The sequence below is a fragment of the Dipodomys ordii genome, unplaced genomic scaffold (assembly GCF_000151885.1).
Source record: "Dipodomys ordii isolate 6190 unplaced genomic scaffold, Dord_2.0 Scaffold131, whole genome shotgun sequence".
Taxonomy (NCBI): domain Eukaryota; kingdom Metazoa; phylum Chordata; class Mammalia; order Rodentia; family Heteromyidae; genus Dipodomys; species Dipodomys ordii.
The window spans coordinates 3,509,125-3,527,098 of NW_012267347.1; positions in this window are offsets into that span (position 1 = coordinate 3,509,125).

Consider the following 17,974-nt stretch of genomic DNA (forward strand, 5'->3'; position numbering starts at 1 on the left):
TGCTGGACATGGATAAGCAGGTGTCTGTTTGAGTCCCTTTTAATTCTTTGGGTATATATCCACAAATGGACTTTCTGGATCATATGGTTATCATATGGTTTGTTATTTTAAGTAAGCTGGCATTTTTTTTTCTTTTGGGGTCATGTCGTGAGGCCTGAACTCTGGGCTTGGGCGCTGTCCCTCAGCTCTTCAGCTCAAGGCTAGCGCTCTACCACTTGAGCCACAGCATCAATTCCAGCTTTTTTTTCTCTTTGCTTATGTGGTGCTGAGGAATCGAACCCAGGGCCTCAGGCATGCAAGGCAAGCACTCTACCACTGAGCCACCTTCCCAGTCCAAGCTGGCATTTTTCTTTGTCAGTTGTGGGGCTTGAACTCTGGGCCTAAGCGCTGTCTCTGAGCAATTCTGCTCAAGGCTAGTGCTCTACCATTTGAACCACAACATCACTTCTGGATTTCTGTGGTTAACTGGAGATAAGAGTCTTACAGACTTTCCTGCTGGGGCTGGCTTTGAACCGTGATCCTGAGCCCTTATCTTCCTGAGTAGCTAGTATTACAGGCATGAGCCATCAGTACCTGGCTTAAGCTGGCATTTCTACGTTGTAACTTCCACTTGCCTAGATACTGTCTCTGAGCTTTATGTGCTCAAAGCTAGCACTCTACCACTTGAACCACAGTTCCATTTCCAGCTTTTTGGTGGTTAAATGGAGATAAAAGTCTTACAGACTTCCTTTTCCTGTTGGCTTCAAACTATGATCCTCAGATCTCAGCTTCCTGAATAGGTAGGATTATAGGGGAGTGCCACCAGTGCTTGGCTATTTGTCATTTTCTTAATTTTAACTATAATGCGATATATATATATATATATATATGTATATAGTTATATCTATTTGGAGTTCTGAATGCCTCCTACTTGGATGTCTGTCTTTATCATTCCACTGCTATAATTTCATTGAATAGGTTTTCTATGCCTTGAGTTTGTATCATAGCTCCTTGTCTACCCCATGAATTCTTGGATTTGGGCTCAATCTTGTCCAACAGTTCTTGAAAATTGTGATCATGCCTGTTCAATTTTTTTACTTTATTGTTGTCTTATTTTGTCTTCAGTCCCTAATAATATTCTTCATTTGTTCTAGTTTGTTAGTAATTCTTTCTGCTGTGGTTTTTATTCAGTTTGAGTTTTCCATTTCCAACAATGCATTCCCCCTAGCCCCCAGATCTCAATTTCCTTGCTGAATTTCTCATCCAAGTTTGAGTTCTCTTTAAGGTTATTTTAAAACTAGGGTTTTCATCATTCCACTACCATTGGATTTGGTTATCAAGGAGTTTCAAGCTTTTTAGGGCAGCTTTATTGTTTTCCTTGTTGTTATTTCTTATGTTTCTACATGGTAACATGTACATTTGTTGTGAATGATTTCTATTTGTCTTTCTCTGTCTCGCATATGTCTGTGTGTGTGTGTGTGTGTGTGTGTGTGTGTGTGTGTGTGTGTGTGTAGTCTTTTTAGTTGGAAGTCTTCTCTTGGGGCTATGATCCTCACTACTGTTCATAGGAGAGAAAGCAGACAATAACAAACAACAATTCATAAATAAACCAGATGATTCCCACAATGCATTGCTGAATGAATAGAACTGAGATCAATGCTCAGCATGGGTAGATCTCACCAACATGCCTGTGTGCACATGAAGCCAGTCACAATGTCCAAAACCATCACATGGTTTTAAATAAGCTTTCACACACTGTAGGACTTGAATGCTCTTGCACTTTTACCTTTCCCTGATGTTTCTTATAGTTTTATTTCCCCACATGAACTTTACAATTTTTTTTTTAGTACAAAGGGCCAAATTTATTTTTCCATTTCCATTTCAATTACATTAAGTTTATAGGCATAAATGATTAATACATAATAAATAATAAACAACTATGTAAATAATATATATGAAAATACAGACATAAATAATTTACAATATTGAGACTGAGAATAAGGTTTGCCCTGTTATTTATGTCTTGTATTATCCTACTCATTATGATTTTAAACTATTTTGAATAAGTATCGCCAAGTGTTGGTATATCCATTCCAAGGTATATTGTCATTATTTATTTAATTTGTAAATGATGTTGTTATTCCATTAGATTTTCTTATTATTGGTTAGTATTGGCAATTTTAAGGCTCTTAATCCACATTTTCAAGTTGTTTGATATAATCGTTGTATAAATGCATGTTATAGCCAGGCACTGGTGGCTCATGCTTGTAATCCTAGCCACAAGGAGGCTGAGATCTGAGGATGTCAGTTCAAAGATAGTCTGGGAACTCAAATCTGTAGGACTCTTATCTCCAATTAACCACCCAAAAGCCAGAAGTAGAAGTGTGGCTCAAGTGATAGCGTGTCAGCCTTGAGTGAAAAAGCGAAAGGACAGTGCCCAAACCTCAGTACTGGCACAAAAAAATTATATGCTCATTACCATACTTTAAAATTGTACTCTGGGGCTGGGAAAGTGGCTCAGTGGTAGAGTGCTTGCCTTGCATGCATGAGGCCCTAGGTTCAATTCCTCAGCACCACATAAACAGAAAAAGCTGGAAGTGGCACTGTGGCTCAAGTGGTAGAGCACTATCCTTGAGCTGAAGAGCTGAGGGACAGTGCCCAGGCCCAGAGTTCAGGCCCCACGACCGGCAAAAATAAAATTGTACTCAGACAGTTGAATATGAATTGAGAAAAATGACATGAGTTGTTTCTTCCAGCTCCCTCATCAATGGTCCATTTCTTATTAAAGTAAAAGTCAAAAAATTTTCACAGTTGTCATCCTGACCTACATCACCTGGCCTTGCGTTGCATTCGTCATCTAGACCTGGCCCCTCTTCCTCCAGCTCCTTAACTTTCTCCATAAAGTAGCATTTAACAGTCTAAACAATATTATTTAAATTACATATAGATAAAGACTATCCTTTGGTACTGATACGCTTTCCTCATAGTGCTTGCACATGAAAATATTCAGTGTTTGTGGAAAGAATTTACGCTCTCAGTGTCTGTACCCTAACTTCACAGATTTGCCAAAGGGATCACATAGTTTAGCACTTGCCAGATTCCATATATTGCTTCAGGTGTACCTAGAAAAAAGAAGTGACTGTGATACAAATCCATTATTAGCCAAAAATGTCAGACCTTGTGCAGAGTGATCCATCCAGATTCACAGATGTCAAGGGACTCTATGGAAGTTGTTTCTTTTTCTCTAACCACAGAATGCAAATGACTGGGCACAGAAGCATTGCATAACTTCTGTGTTTCTGAATAAAATAGTTGTAGCTTCTCATAAGGGAGAAATATTTCTCTCTGTGAGAGGGTCTCCCTCCTCCATGAAGGGAAATCCCAGAAGATCCTTCAGCCATCTACTTCTTCCCTTTTCTCTGGGACAGAAAACAGTTACGACAGTGTTAGGGCAGGATTGATACATTTCCTTTTAAACTGTCATCCAGGGATATAAACCATCTTTTAGGAGAGACATTAGTAACTGGATGGATGGGATTTCCAGGAATGGGTTATATAGTTTGCTAGAGAAGTACGTCTGAAGCAATTATCACTGTTTTCTCTTTAAAGAAAAAATGCTGATTAACTGCTGGATGCTATTTACAGAACCTTTGTGTTCATAATTTTCTAACTTAAAAGTCTAAGCTAATGTATGTCTTGTCTTCAACTCTAAAATTTATCATGCCAAGATGGCTGCAAAAGAATTTTTATTGTTGGGCGTATTATATGGAAGACAATAATGGTTAATACTAGAAATCTTGTTAAATTAATTTACACATTCACAGAATGGAGCAGTACAAAGTTAAGTTTGAAGTAAATATTTTTTTCTTTTTATCCTAGATTAGGACTTGAACTCTGTATCTGACACTTCCATTCATTGGCTGGAGCTCTACCACCTGGGCCACACCTCCAACCCCAATATTTTTTTTTATGTAGAAAGACATATGTGCCATAAAACTAAACAGAACTAGCTTATGAAGTAGCATTACCATATGATCTTATTATCTGACCATGATGAAAATACTAACCATTAGTATCAACTTACATTAATTAACCCAGAGACCAGAAACAAAATTTATTGCAGGAAGAAAACTGGTGGGAATTTTTTGTTGTGGCTGTTGTGCATTGTTGTTGTTTTATTTTATTTTATTCTTGTGCCAGTACTGAGACTTTAACTCAGGACCTAGGCTGTTGTGCCCAAGACACAATCTACTACTAGAGCGGCAGCTCCACTTCTGGCCTTTGGTGGTTAATTGCAGATAAGAGTCTCAGGGACTTCTTGTCTGGGATGGCTTCTAACCATGATCTTCAAATCTCAGCTTCCTGAATATCTAGTATTATAGGCATGATCTAGCCATATCACTTCTGGGCAGCCACCTAGAACATTATAAGCCAGATACTGTAAAGACCTGTGCACATCCATGTTCATTGCTGCACTATTCACAATAGTCAAATTATAGAAACAGCCTAGCTGTCTACAATGGATGAGCAGATCCAAACAATGTGGTACCTATACACAATGGATTTTTACACAGCCATTAGAAAGACTAATATTATGTCATTTACAGGGAAATGGATGAACCTACAACAAGTCATGTTAAGGAAAATAAGCCAAGCTCAGAGAGCCAAATGAAGCTAGGTTTAATATATACTGGAACATGGTAAAGGACTTTTGACATTCACACACAGTGAGATCAAAGGAGGATACTCTTAGGAGAGGAAAACAAAGGTACAATGCCTATGTGCATCTGACCATATAAAATAATATTTATCAAAATGAACTCCAGGAAATGGAAACAAGAGGGTTTTTTTTGTTAAAAATTGTTATAAATATCATCTTATATGGTCATATGTACATAGCTTTTGAGGTTTTCTGTTGTCACTGTATTTGATTTTGGTGCCCTGCATCTTGTATATACATTTGTCTAATTTGGAGAGGGGAAGAGGAATAACAAAATGCTGAAACAAGGACACAGGATGACCCACTGCAACAATGATACTCACAAGACACTATGTTGGAAATGAACTTTATAACTTGTGGCGGGGCGGGGGGGGGGGGAGAAGAGGGGGGGGAGGGAAGGGATATAGGAGAAAAACTAAGAAGGGGGTAACAATGTTTGACAAGAAATGTACTTATTACCTTACTCGTGGAACTGTAACCCTTCTGTACAGAATCTTTACAATACAATAAAATTTTAAAAATTGTGAAAGTGCTTCAAATAAAATTATAGAGTGCTATAAAAATAATATAAACATATATATTGGGATTGAAATAAGATTCTGCATTTGCAAGTGATGGAAACTCAAATTTGGTTTTAAAAGAAGAAAACACAAGAGTTCAGGTAAAAGCTGTTTTTAAGCTGAATTTTCTAGAAATCAAAGCCCAAGGCAAAGATTAAATTGTTGACATTTTATTCAAGTCAACAGAGTGAGGACCAAGGGAAGGAATGAAACTGAGACAGGAGGAACTGTGAAGCTGGGGGTGGCTGTGCTGTTGCTGATCACAGGAAGCCATGCAGAAAGGTCACAAATACAGTAAGGTCACAAAACAGATACATCCTTTGGACTGGCAAGGCTTCTTCGGAGAATGAAGCCATTGCAATGAGACCATTCCTCAGAACAGCCCATGAACTCTTGAAAGAATGTAGTCTCTATCTTCCCCTCCCACATCCTGTGTTGTGGTGTTGAATCCAAGCACTAGAATATTTAATGTACATAGAACCAGAGTACAGGACTTGTGATAAGCCATTCAGACCAGGGAAGTGCTTGATTCTCCCCTAAACAGATCTTGATTCTTGCTTCTTGTTGGCACCTACTGCTCTGCCTACTACTAACCCATCTATTTGAGGTCAACGCCTTTGATTTTAGTTCGCTTTTGTACCATATGATATCCATCAAAAGTCAAAGGAACCACAGTGCTGGTGATTTATATGTGTAAACCTAGCTACTCAGAAATTTACGATCTGGAGGATCACAGTTTAAGACTTGCCCACACAGAAAAATTCACTGGACTCCCATCTCCAAAATAACCAGTAAAAATCAGGGCAGAAGGCATGGTTCAAGTGTGAGAACATCAACCTAACAAATGAGATGCTCTGAGTTCAAACCCTAGTGCCATAAACAAACAAATGAAACTTCATAAGGAAGAAAAATTGCTGAGAGTCATTGATGGTCAACGATTTTTTTTTAAAGTCTATAGTTTCCAAGATGGCGATGATTACTCATATTCCTACCTGGTTACATTCTGAGCTCCTTGCTAGGAATTGGAAGCTGCCAAAACTTACCAAGACAAATGTGTAAGAGATCTTTTTGGGCAAGTTATTCCTGCTTGGAAGAACTGGGCCTTGGCACATTCCTTCTCTTATGTGTTAGGTCATGCTTGGATTTATTGATAGGGAGAAAGTACTTTGTTTCAGTTTAGATGCTAGGGATGCATGGTATATGTGCAGCTTTTATGATGATTTTTGCTATGAATCAGAAATGGTGTTTATGACACCCTCTGTTACCTCATGTCACTGCGTACTGCTTCAAACATCTCTGTACACGATGACATTTATTTTCCTCTTGAGGGCATCTTTTCTAATATTGGATTACTGAGTCAGAAAGAATTTGAGCAGATCTTTTCATATATTGTGAACATTTTTCCCCAGGAAAACTACCATTTTTCAATGCCAGTAGCAATACTCTTATTTCCAAATGACCTATTGCCATTGCAATTTCATGCTTTACATTTATTCTTGCTAATTTAACTGCATTGTGCCTAGAAAATACTGAATTGTAAGTATACATGCTTTCCTCTCATTCTTCTTTTTAAAGTAGCATTCTTCACTTGCTCTGCTCAGCATCTGGATCTGGTAAAATAACAGAAGCTGAGAGTGGAATGATTGATTCCTCAAGAAAGAGCCCAGAGGTAACTGCAAAAGGAAAAAAGTCTGAACAAAACAGAGAAGTTGGTTAGAGACCAAAGTGATAGAATTAGAGCTAGGGAAACTAGAGTATTCAAAGAGATTTTGGAATATTGTTGGAAGTAATGTGGAGTTGGAAGTGTGGCTCTGTGTGGTAGAGTGTCAGCCAATGAGCAAAGGCGTTAGATACCAAATTCCAGTCTAGGTTGTGGGGCTGGGTGGGGGAGGGAGGGAAGTAAGAGCTGTGGTGTAGAGTGCAATGGTGAGGGAGAAAGAGTGAAAAAATATCAAGGAAATGTATTTGTACTATGCAAATAAATTTAGTCTTCTCCATTCTCTGTCTCTGTTTCTCTGTCTCGGTCTCTGTTTCTCCCTCTCTCTTGTGCTGGTCCTGGGACTTGAATTCAAGGAGGGGACAGTGTCTCTAGCTTTTGTGCTCAAGGCTAGCTCTCTACCACTTGAGCCACAGTGCTACTTCTTACTGTTTTTGGTGATTAGTTGAAGAGTCTCACAGACTTTCCCGACTGGGTTGGCTTTGAACCATAATTCTCAGATCTTAGCCTCCTGAGTTGCTAGTATTCTAGGGGTGAACAACTTGTGTGTGTTTGTTTACTTGCTTGCTAGATAGCATCTTTCCTTCCTTCCTTCCTTCCTTCCTTCCTTCCTTCCTTCCTCCATCGCTCCCTCCCTCCCTTCCTTCCTCTCTCTCTTTCTCTCTTGTTATTTCTTAATGTAATTAGGAAAGAGATAATGTTTATCATCTCTGATTTATTTATAAACAAGTAGAGTATAGCCTCTTCGCTGTCACGATGCTATTCCAAATACCTTTTCAAAGTTGAAGAGATATTATAGTCACAACTCTAAGATCTTAGAAAGCCTCATTGAAGAAATAATGCAGCTTAGACTTGGATCTCTCTATGGAGAGCTAGATAGTGTTTGGTGAGTTTATTGATACAAAGAGAAATAGCTCCTTCTACAGGCGAGACAGGTTTGTTTTTCTTTTTCTTTGTAGCTGTACTGACTGAATTCATGGCCTCTTGCTGTGGCTTGACTTTTTTTTTTTAATTTTAATTTTTTGTGAACATATGGCTTGACTTTTTCACTTAAGGCTGGCACTCTACCACTTGTGCCACACCTCCACTTCTGGTCTTTGCTGGTTAACTGGAAATGAATCTCAGAACTATGATGCCTGTGTTGGCTTTGAACATAGATCCTCAGAGCTCAGTCTCCTAAGTAGCTAGGATTATAGATTGAGCCACCAGCTCCTGGTTCAGACAGTTAAAAAACAAAAACAAAAATCCTCTTCACAGTAGGCTGAGATTGGAAGACTGAGGTTTATAGCCAGCCAAGGCAGGAGAATCCATGAGACTCTTATCTGTAACCACCAAAAAGCCAGGAGTAGAGCTGTGGCTCAAATAATAGAATGTCAGCCTTTAGCATAAAAGCTAAAAGACAGAACCCAGGCCCTGGGTTCAAGCCCCAATACCAGGACACACACACACACACACACACACACACACACACACACACACACACACACGTCTGTTGAAAGTTTTAAGAACAGAGGGAAAAAATAGATAGTTTGGGTTTTCAACACAGTAGTTAGTAGCTCTTTGCCCAGAAATTCTGTGGTTGCTGTGGGTGTGCCTTCCAAATCGGTACTAGTAATTATCGCTGTTACTATGGAAAAGAGGAGTTCATGGGAGGTCAGGAGAGAAGGCTGAAGAAGACCCCAAGTTGTGGGCATAGTCTTCAAGTTTACAGACTGGTTAAGGGGCAGTAAAGGAAGGTTGGAGATTAAGTAGATTCTGTCATATCATTAAGGGTGGCACAGATCTTTTTTTAACCAATCCAATTTTTCACAGAATTGGAAAGTAGAGGATGCCATAGCATTAATCTTAGCTATGGGGAAGAGCGACATCTGGTGGTATTCATTGAGAAAACTGCAAACATGCTATATTCAAAGTGACAATACAACTTTACTTAAATTGTCCCTGAACTCAGTGGGTTCCCATCTTGGTGAGTATAAAGCCAAAACAAGAATGGCAAAAAAGCAAGAGAAGAAGCCTGGATCCAAAGTCTTACACCTGTAATCCTAGCTACTTAAGACTCTTACCACCAATGAAACCAACAAGCGGGAAGTGGAGGCCTAGCTTAAATGATATAGTGACAGCCTTTTTTTTTTAAAGGGGGGAGAGCTAAATTCAAGCCCCAGTATTAACACACACACATACACACACACACACACACACACACACACACACACACATTTAAAACCTCGTAAATTTTTAAATAATAAGAAATGAGAGTAGATAAAGATTACCTGCAGCAGAAGATCCTGGAAGTTATTTTCAAAATAATGCCCGTCTCATAGGTAGCATGGAGCTTTTATATGGGAAACTGTATATTCACTTGGTGAGTGGGTTTGATGGGTTTCATTTATGCTGCCTTTATGTAATATCCTTATAATATTCTTTGAACCTCGTCACTCCTCAGCTTCCACCACCTCCCTCTTATCCTTCGCAAGGACCCCGTTTCTGACAATCCAGGAAGATCCCCCCTCCCTCCCCGGTCATGAACTCAGGGCGTAGGCGCTGTCTCTGAGCTTTTTCGCTCGAAGGGAGTGCTCTACTACTTTCAGCCAGAGCTCCACTTCTGGTTTTCTGCTGAATTGGAGATAAGAGTCTCACAGCCTTTCTTGCTCAAGCTGGCTTTGAACCATGATCCTCAGATCTCAGTCTCCTGAGTAGCTAAGATTACAAGCATGATCCACCAGTACACGGCTAGAAAGTATTTTTGAAGAGAGTTTTATTTTTCTATAGCTTTGTTAATTAAATTTCCTAGACATTTTCAAGTTCATTTATAACCTTAATGTACCATATTTGATTTCTTTACCAAAAGACTGTCTAACGTGGTAGAGTGCTTGCCTGGCATGTATGAAGACCTGGTTCAACTCCTCAGTACCACATAAACAGAAAAAGCCAGAAGTGGCACTATGGCTCTAGTGATGAAGTGCTAGCCTTGAGCCAAAGAAGCTCAGGGACAGTCCAAGCCCCAGGACTGGCAAAAAACAAAATAAAACAAAGCAACAACAACAAAAAACTGTCTCACTGATCTTAATGATCTTAAAAACCTTAATAATCTTAAATAGTCTAAAGGCAAATAAAATTATATTGGTAAATATTGTGACAAAGTTTTCCACGTTTACACATAGAAAATTATCTCTATAACTTTTCATCTTAAGACTGAAATTATTTGGACAATCCCTCCACCCCAGTGATCCAAAGTTTTAGCTTATTTAATTAGTGAAGAAAATAGATGAATGTGCTGTGAATTCCTGTAAACCAGTGGCAAGGGAGTTACACAAAGTATCATGGGAAATGGGCTAGTAGGATACTGAGCTGCCACTTAGAATGCTCCTCCTGTGTTTACCCAAAGAAGTTTCTTATCAGAGCTTTGCAGTTCTCAGGCTGTGATGACAAGTATCTCCCCAGGCAGTTTTTTTTTGTTTTTTTTTTTTGGCTCTCTGATGTCCAAAGCATCTGGTTAGTTTGATTGTTGTCTACACCATTGGGCATTTTTATAAATTCAGAGGTAAGGTTTGTGCCCTTATCAAAGTTGGTTATTATGGATTCTACTCTTTGTTATAGTAAACAGAAAAATGAGAACATATATAAATTATTCATTGAGGAGAAAATAAGAAACACATCTGAAGGGAGAAGCGACTAAAGTCATTACCTCAAGATTATCCAATTTTGGGAGGTTTCCTTAGACTATAATGGCAAAACAAACAAACAAAACTTTTTTCTTAGTCTTCCTCCTCCTCCTCGTCCTCTTCCTCTTCTTCCTCCTCCACCTCCTCCTCTTCCTCCTTCTCTTCCTCCTCCTCGTCCTCCTCTTCCTCCGCCTCGTCCTCCTCTTTCTCCTCTTCCTCCTCCTCCTCCTTCTCCTCCTCCTCCTTTTCTTTATTATTTCTCTTCCTTGGCAGTACTAGAGTTTGAACTCAGGACTCAGGGCTTTTTGTTTACTAGGCAAGCACTCTACTTCTTGAGTCACGCTCCTGGTCCTGGGTTGTTTATTTTTGAGATGGGGTCTTTCTTTATCCTCCAGCCAGCCTGGAAAGTGAGTTTCCTGTTGTGCTTCCCTGAGTTGCCTGGATGACAGGTGCATACCACTGGGCCCAGTCATTGTGTTTCCCCACAGATATGGGCCACTGTGCCTAGTCATTGGCTAAGATGGAGTCTCACATCTCACAAACATTTTTCCCTACCCCCAGGCTGGCTTTGAACCATGATTTCCACCTCCCAAATAGCCAGGATTACAGATTTAAGTCAGGGTGCTTTGCTGGAAATTTTTTTATTAGAAAAATTTTAGAGACGCCAGGTGCCGGTGGCTTATGCCTGTAATCCTAGCAACTCAGGAGGCTGAGATCTGAGGATCGCAGTTCAAAGCCAGTCCTGGAAGGAAAGACCCTGAGATTCTTATCTCCAGTAAACCACCAGAAAATCGGAAGTTGCACTGTGGTTTAAGTGGTAGAGCACTAGCCTTGAGCTGAAGAGCTGAGGGACAGCACCCAGGCCCAGAGTTCAAGCCCCATGACCAACAAAAAATAACTAACTAACTAAATAAATAAATTTAGATACTCATGTGTAAAAGATATAGCTGAATTCAAATAACATTGATTTATTTTCTCAAAACAGTTATACAAATCAAAATCGCTTGTTCATTGTAGATTCTAGAATTGAATTGTTGGCTAATTTATTAAGTGTTCCAATACTCTGCATATTTCTTAAATATCAAAAATGTCCAAACATTAAAATATACAAGAATTATTTCTCAACAGATACAAAAATATTAACAACATCTATTTTCTTACTTCCTATCCTAATCCTTCTACTTTCTCTGAATCAAAGCACTTTTATAATTAAAGAACTAATTTTAATGCTTTGATCAATTTTGAGTTCTAAATATCAGGAATTTGCTTAATTTATAGCTACAGAGACTGCAAATAATAATGATTTAGGGGGCTGGGAAGGTGGCTCAGTGGTAGAGCGCTTGTCTTGCATGCTCGAGGTCCTGGGTTTGATTCCTCAGCACCACATAAGCAAAAAATAAAAAAACCAGAAGTGCCACTGTGGCTCAAGTGGTAGAGCGCTAGCCTTGAACTGAAGAGCTGAGGGACAGCACCCAGGCCCAGAGTTCAGACCCCACAACCGGACCCCCAAAAAATGATTTAGGAAGTCAGAAGTTTGTTTTTCTTCCACCTAAAAGATAACCATTCTACTGCGTACTGGCAGTTCACACCTGTAATCCTAGTTACTCAGGACGCTGAGATCTGAGGATAAGTTTAAAGCCAGCCTGGGCATAAAAATCCACAAAAATCTCCAGATGACAAGTGAAGCTGTAACTCAAGTTGTAGAGCATTAGCCTGAGGGGGGAAAAAACCCCTCAAGGACAGCACTCAGGCCCTGAGTTCAAGCCTCAGGACCGGCACACACACACACACACACACACACACTCACACACACACACACAAACAATCAAAAATCCCTCCAAACCAAAGATAACCATTTCTGCAAAGGCAATCTTTTCAATGAAGTTCACAGATCTAACTGGATTATGCAGAGCCCCTTCCACTTTGAGATGTCCACTGTGTTCCTCCTGCTTCACTTAGCACCTTTTCAAATATGCTAGGCTCCTTTTAGTTTTCTTTTGTGTCATCTTCAACCCACAGTTTCCATCCTAAAAGTTATCTCAAGGTTGCAGCGACATTTTCATTATCTTTCATTATATGCTGAAAGAAGGAAGAAGAACAAGAAAGTTTCCAAGTTGAGTCAGCTTAAGTTTTTTTCCTTCTGAGGGGTTTTCCCAGAGGTACTACTCAGGAATTTCTCTGTGCACACCATTGCTGAAAAATGCAGTGGTACAGATACCCCATCTGCAAAGGGGTAGAAGGAAATTTTCTTACATTGCTGCCTCCTGTTGTAACTAAGTAGGGAGCTGACATTAACTGCGTGGAGGGCAACCAGCAGTAGATCCCACATCCTGTGAAGCAGCTGGACCTTGAATGTGTGGACCAACGTTGCATATAGACCAGGGATTTTTTTTCTAAATTAGCGTACACTACCCACATACTTCCACTCTTGCATACAATGAAATTCATTCAGTCTAGATTAGAGATTTTTGCTGATATATAAAATCTAGAGCTACAGGACCCTAAGATTTCCACCCCCTTCCCTACCACACACTGAAAAATAAATCAAATCCTTGTAGTTTTCATGCCAATAGATGCATCAAATCCATGTCCTCTAAGTCTTTTAACTCACTGTCTTTGGTTTCAAGTTACATTTTAATAAAATGTCAAGTTTGGTTAGAGGATATGACCATTACCATTAGCTCTCCACCAGCCATCCTTGTCAGTAGATTGGATTTAATTAACTGCACTACAAATTTACTTCATATTTGTAGCTACAGGAGCACAGTTCTCAAAGATGTTCACAGAGCATATGATTGTAGTTTCTGGATCTGAAGTCAAAGCTTCTGAGGAATTCCTAATGAGCAGAAAAATCAATGGTATACAAGGACAAAATGTAGAAGGTAGCTTTAGGGGTGAGGGCAAAGATAGGAAATCTAGAGTAAGATAAACATGACTTGGAAAAAAGAGAAAAGATTTGGAGAAAATAGGAGCTATGTGAATGCTTTTGATGAGGGAGATCCCCTAGGAGAGTTTTTAAAAGGCATCACTGTGTACTGTACACACACACACACACACATATATATAGTCGTATATATGGTTTTATATATATACATATGACATATATCATTCTTACTAATCCACTGAGAAGAATGATGTATGTCATTTGCAGGGAAATGGATGAACCTGGAAAAATTATGTTGTGATACAAGGCTCAGAGAAACAAAGGACACATGTGTGGAAATTTAATTCTCATCAGGAAGTTGGAGCTCATCAGAAAGCAAACATTTATTGAGTATAATTACTGCTATTATTCTATGTGCTGGGGGAAAATGGTGGACAAAATAGATAATACCCACTTCTACCCTTCATCAACTTATATTTAGTGAGTCTGGGGCATCTCTACCAACTCTCTTCTTGCAGGGACTACATTTGGAGCAAGGAAGCAAATTGTATGGAGATACAGATAAATGTGAAGATGGAGGAATGCTACTGCTCGAAAGTCAGTTGTCATGACCAAGAAACTTCCATGAAAACTGATACAGCTGAAATTAATTTGAATTGGAAAGATTAAGGGCTATTTACTTATTTGGTAACTAGGAAGAATGGTGTTCAGAGAGAGAAATTACCTTATAAAAATGCTAACAAAGTTAACACTGATATACATATTCATTTACAGCTCACATTTATTCTTATCTAGGAAATCTGTGCAACTTTAATTGAGCAGGAATCATCTAGAAATGAATTTCAGGTTAATATGTTGCATAGTAATTAAGATTAGTGTTTGGGTTGGAATTAAAATACAGTCTTAAAACATATTTGGGGGACTGAAGAAGGTACTGGGAAACAGACCCAGTGCATTGACATGCTAGTCAAGGGCTCTACCACTTACTTTGTCTCCAACCTTAAGAAATAATAGTTATAATGATTCAAAGGTATTCCTAGGTGATTTTGGTTTAAATAAGTCTATTATTCAAATGAACTCACTTTTAATTTTCTGAGAGTGGAAGGATCATTGTAGATGTAAGAAAGGAGTTTTAATTTTTCAAGAGAGCTCAGATAAAGCTTGAAAATAGAGTGAAGGTTACATTTATGAATTTCAGAAGTTGAGTTTGTAGCATGGTATCTGCACAGGAGATGTCAAAGATTCTCTTGCTATAAGATTGATACTTTGACATTTGAACATATAAAAATTGACTTCAGTTTGAGACTAAGAATAATGTGTAAGTACCATATCTTAGTTCTTTTAACTTTGTATTGACAGTTAAGAAGTCGTGATGCAAATGTACATTACTGCCTTGCTAATCTTGTTCTTGAGGCAAGGAGGTTCAAAGATAACCCAGTGGATGTTTTCCATCTAACCAAATGTCCAATAAGATGACATGGACTTGAGAGAGATTCATATTGCTTGGCTTCAAGAGTAATTCCTCTTGGGGAAATAGTATACTGACAGTGGGTCTGATTTGTAATCTTATAAAGGAAAAAGAACATCTTCTAGTTCATTAAGCCTAATGTTTCATCCACTCAACCAAGGCCTATTCCAAATTTTAACAGGTCACCTTTTCACTTGCAGAGTGGCCTAAGCACTTTTCCTTTCATCTGAATTTCTAACATATTAATAATTTAAGGTTGTGGATGACATGAGAATAGGGAATAATTGGAGTTATTTCCCCCTCATATTCCTAGTACTCAGCATGCTAGAAATAGCCTCTTAATCAATGAATGCATGAATTAATAGTTGTATTGGCAGCCAAAGAACATCAATGAAATTTTAAATCCACCAGGAATGCCATTTCTAGGCCTTGCTCCTTGTGGTTTATATGGGCTGGTGGACAAAAGCAGCAGGAGCTCCAGGAAGAATTGGCAGTGTTCTGCCATGCTGGAGTTTGCATCATGAGAAGACTCAAAAAAAATAATAAGATACAAAGTCAACCACAACTACATTAATAGAATAGATGATTCAGCAAGGAAAGTTCACTCTGATCACCCTTGTTATAAGGACAAAGTTCTTACTGTGCGACTGCATTACGTAGAATTGGCTTGGGGATTGAGTGGCTAGGTAAGAATCACTGGGGTGAGAAAGCAAGGCCTGGTTGTTGGAGATGGTCGTCAGCATGACCAGGCCTCTCCTGAGGTGACTTTCTATGAAAAATTCATTAAGGAACACAGAATTCTGGTGGGGTTCCTGTGTTTATGCAAACATCTATAAACAATACAACATCAGTTCCTAGCTGACACTTCCATTTGTTTGCATGCCTCTCTCTCTGATAGTGACTAGAATAAAGAAGGACTCAAAATCTTGTCATGCTATGAGGAATAGATTTAAGACTTGGGGTCCAGGGAGTATGAACATGATCTTCAGGCACTTAAAGTAGAATTCTCTGTGGGATGCCTGAGGATAAAAACATCATGTATACAGGCAGACTGCAGGAAAATATTTAAAAGAAAAACCAGAGAGAGGAAATGCTTTTCTTTCTGCCTTTGTTCTATCCACATCCCCCACCCAATTGGATGACGCTGGCCCACACTGGAAGCTGATCTTAGCCCACTCACTCCAAAACCTCTCACGCCTGTCTCCTCTGGAAACACCTTCATGCACATCTAGGGAACAGTCATGCCTCCCAGGTTAACTATCTACGTATTCCTTTATCCCGTCAAGATGAAACCTAAATTAGCCACTAAGTAGTTATCCTTATGTTCAATTAACTAGTTGTGCCCTGCTGTGGTTTTCTGAACTTCCTTGGAACCATCCCTGAAAAGAGACAGCACTGAGCAGAGACTGGGATCCTGGGCTTTTGGGACAAGCTGACCTCATTCCAGTTCCCACTCAGTTGTTTACTAGTGACACTGAGACACTGAGATCTTTCTTGGCAGTTTCGTTGACTAGGAGTTCTACTTCTTTTTGCTAGGATGATCCGTTTTAACACAGATTTAACTAGTGTGAGTCACCAGTGCCTAACTCAATAGTTTTTGGCAGTGATAAATCAGCAATGCATTTGCTGATTATCTGTAAACCAATCGTTCTGCTCAGCCCTCTGGAAAGAACAGCAGGCCAGGCATGACAATAATCCTCCGGGAAAGCAGAATCTTGGTAATGCCACAGCTTGGGTATGATAAGATTAAACAATTTATTTATTGTCCTCTTTTAATTATTTTTTTGTGAGCTGGTCCAGTATCAGCACACAAACACACATACAAGAAAAAATACCCAAAATTTGTACAGGATGCAAGAACAGGAATATTTGTGGCCATTTTTGTAATCTATAATTGATGATTAAAGCTGATGAAAAATATGTCTAACACCTGGGTAATTTATGTCTCTAACTATGTATCTATGTTTCTATTATCTATCTAATTGTCTCTCGATCCATCTCCCTACTTATCCATGATGCATCTCTCTACCTGAGTTAGGATGATGATCAATGTTTATTTTCTGTTACATTCTAAACGAGAACATTATGAGGAACCAAAGCATCCAAGGAAAACTCATTTTATATTTTCTATTTGTTATAAGCGGAGGTGATAGTATTTTCTTCTACATTTTCCGTACAATATGATTTGTGCAAAGCATATTATTCACATGAAATGCCAACTATGATTTAACATAACACTAAGGTTTGGGCAGACATGGGGAAGTAATTTCTAGATAAAATGTGCAGGAAAAAAATGCCACAGACATCTGTATAGAAAATGCTAGCTGGGGGGCTGGGAAGGTGACTCAGTGGTAGAGCTCTTGTCTTGCATGCATGAGGCTCTGGGTTCGATTCCTCAGCCACCACATAAGCAAAAAGAAAAAAGCCGGAAGTGGTGCTGTGGCTCAAATGGTAGAGCACTAGCCTTGAGCTGAAGAGCTGAGGGACAGCGCCCAGGCCCAGAGTTCAGGCCCCACGACCGGACCCCCCCCCCCCCGCAAAAAAAAGAAAATGCTAGCTGGTTGGGAAATTACTCAGGAGCTCTAGACTTTTTTTTTTTTTATTGCTGTTGGTCATAGGGCTTGAACTCTGGGCCTGGGTGCTGTCCCTTAGCTCTTCAGCTCGAAGTGAGTGCTCTACCACTTGAGCCACAGTGCAACTTCTGGTTTTCTGGTGGTTAATTGGAGATAAGAGTCTCATGGACTTTCCTGCCTGGGCTGGCTTTGAACTATGATCCTCAGATCTCAGCCTCCTGAGTAGCTAGAATTACAAGCATGAGCCACCAGCACCTGGCAGGAATTATAGACTCTTAAGAAATGCCAGGATTGGGGCTGGGAAGGTGGCTCAGTGGTAGAGCGCTTGCCTTGCATGCATGAGGCCCTGGGTTTGATTCCTCAGCACTACATAAGCAAAAAGAAAAAAGCCGGAAGTGGCGCTGTGGCTCA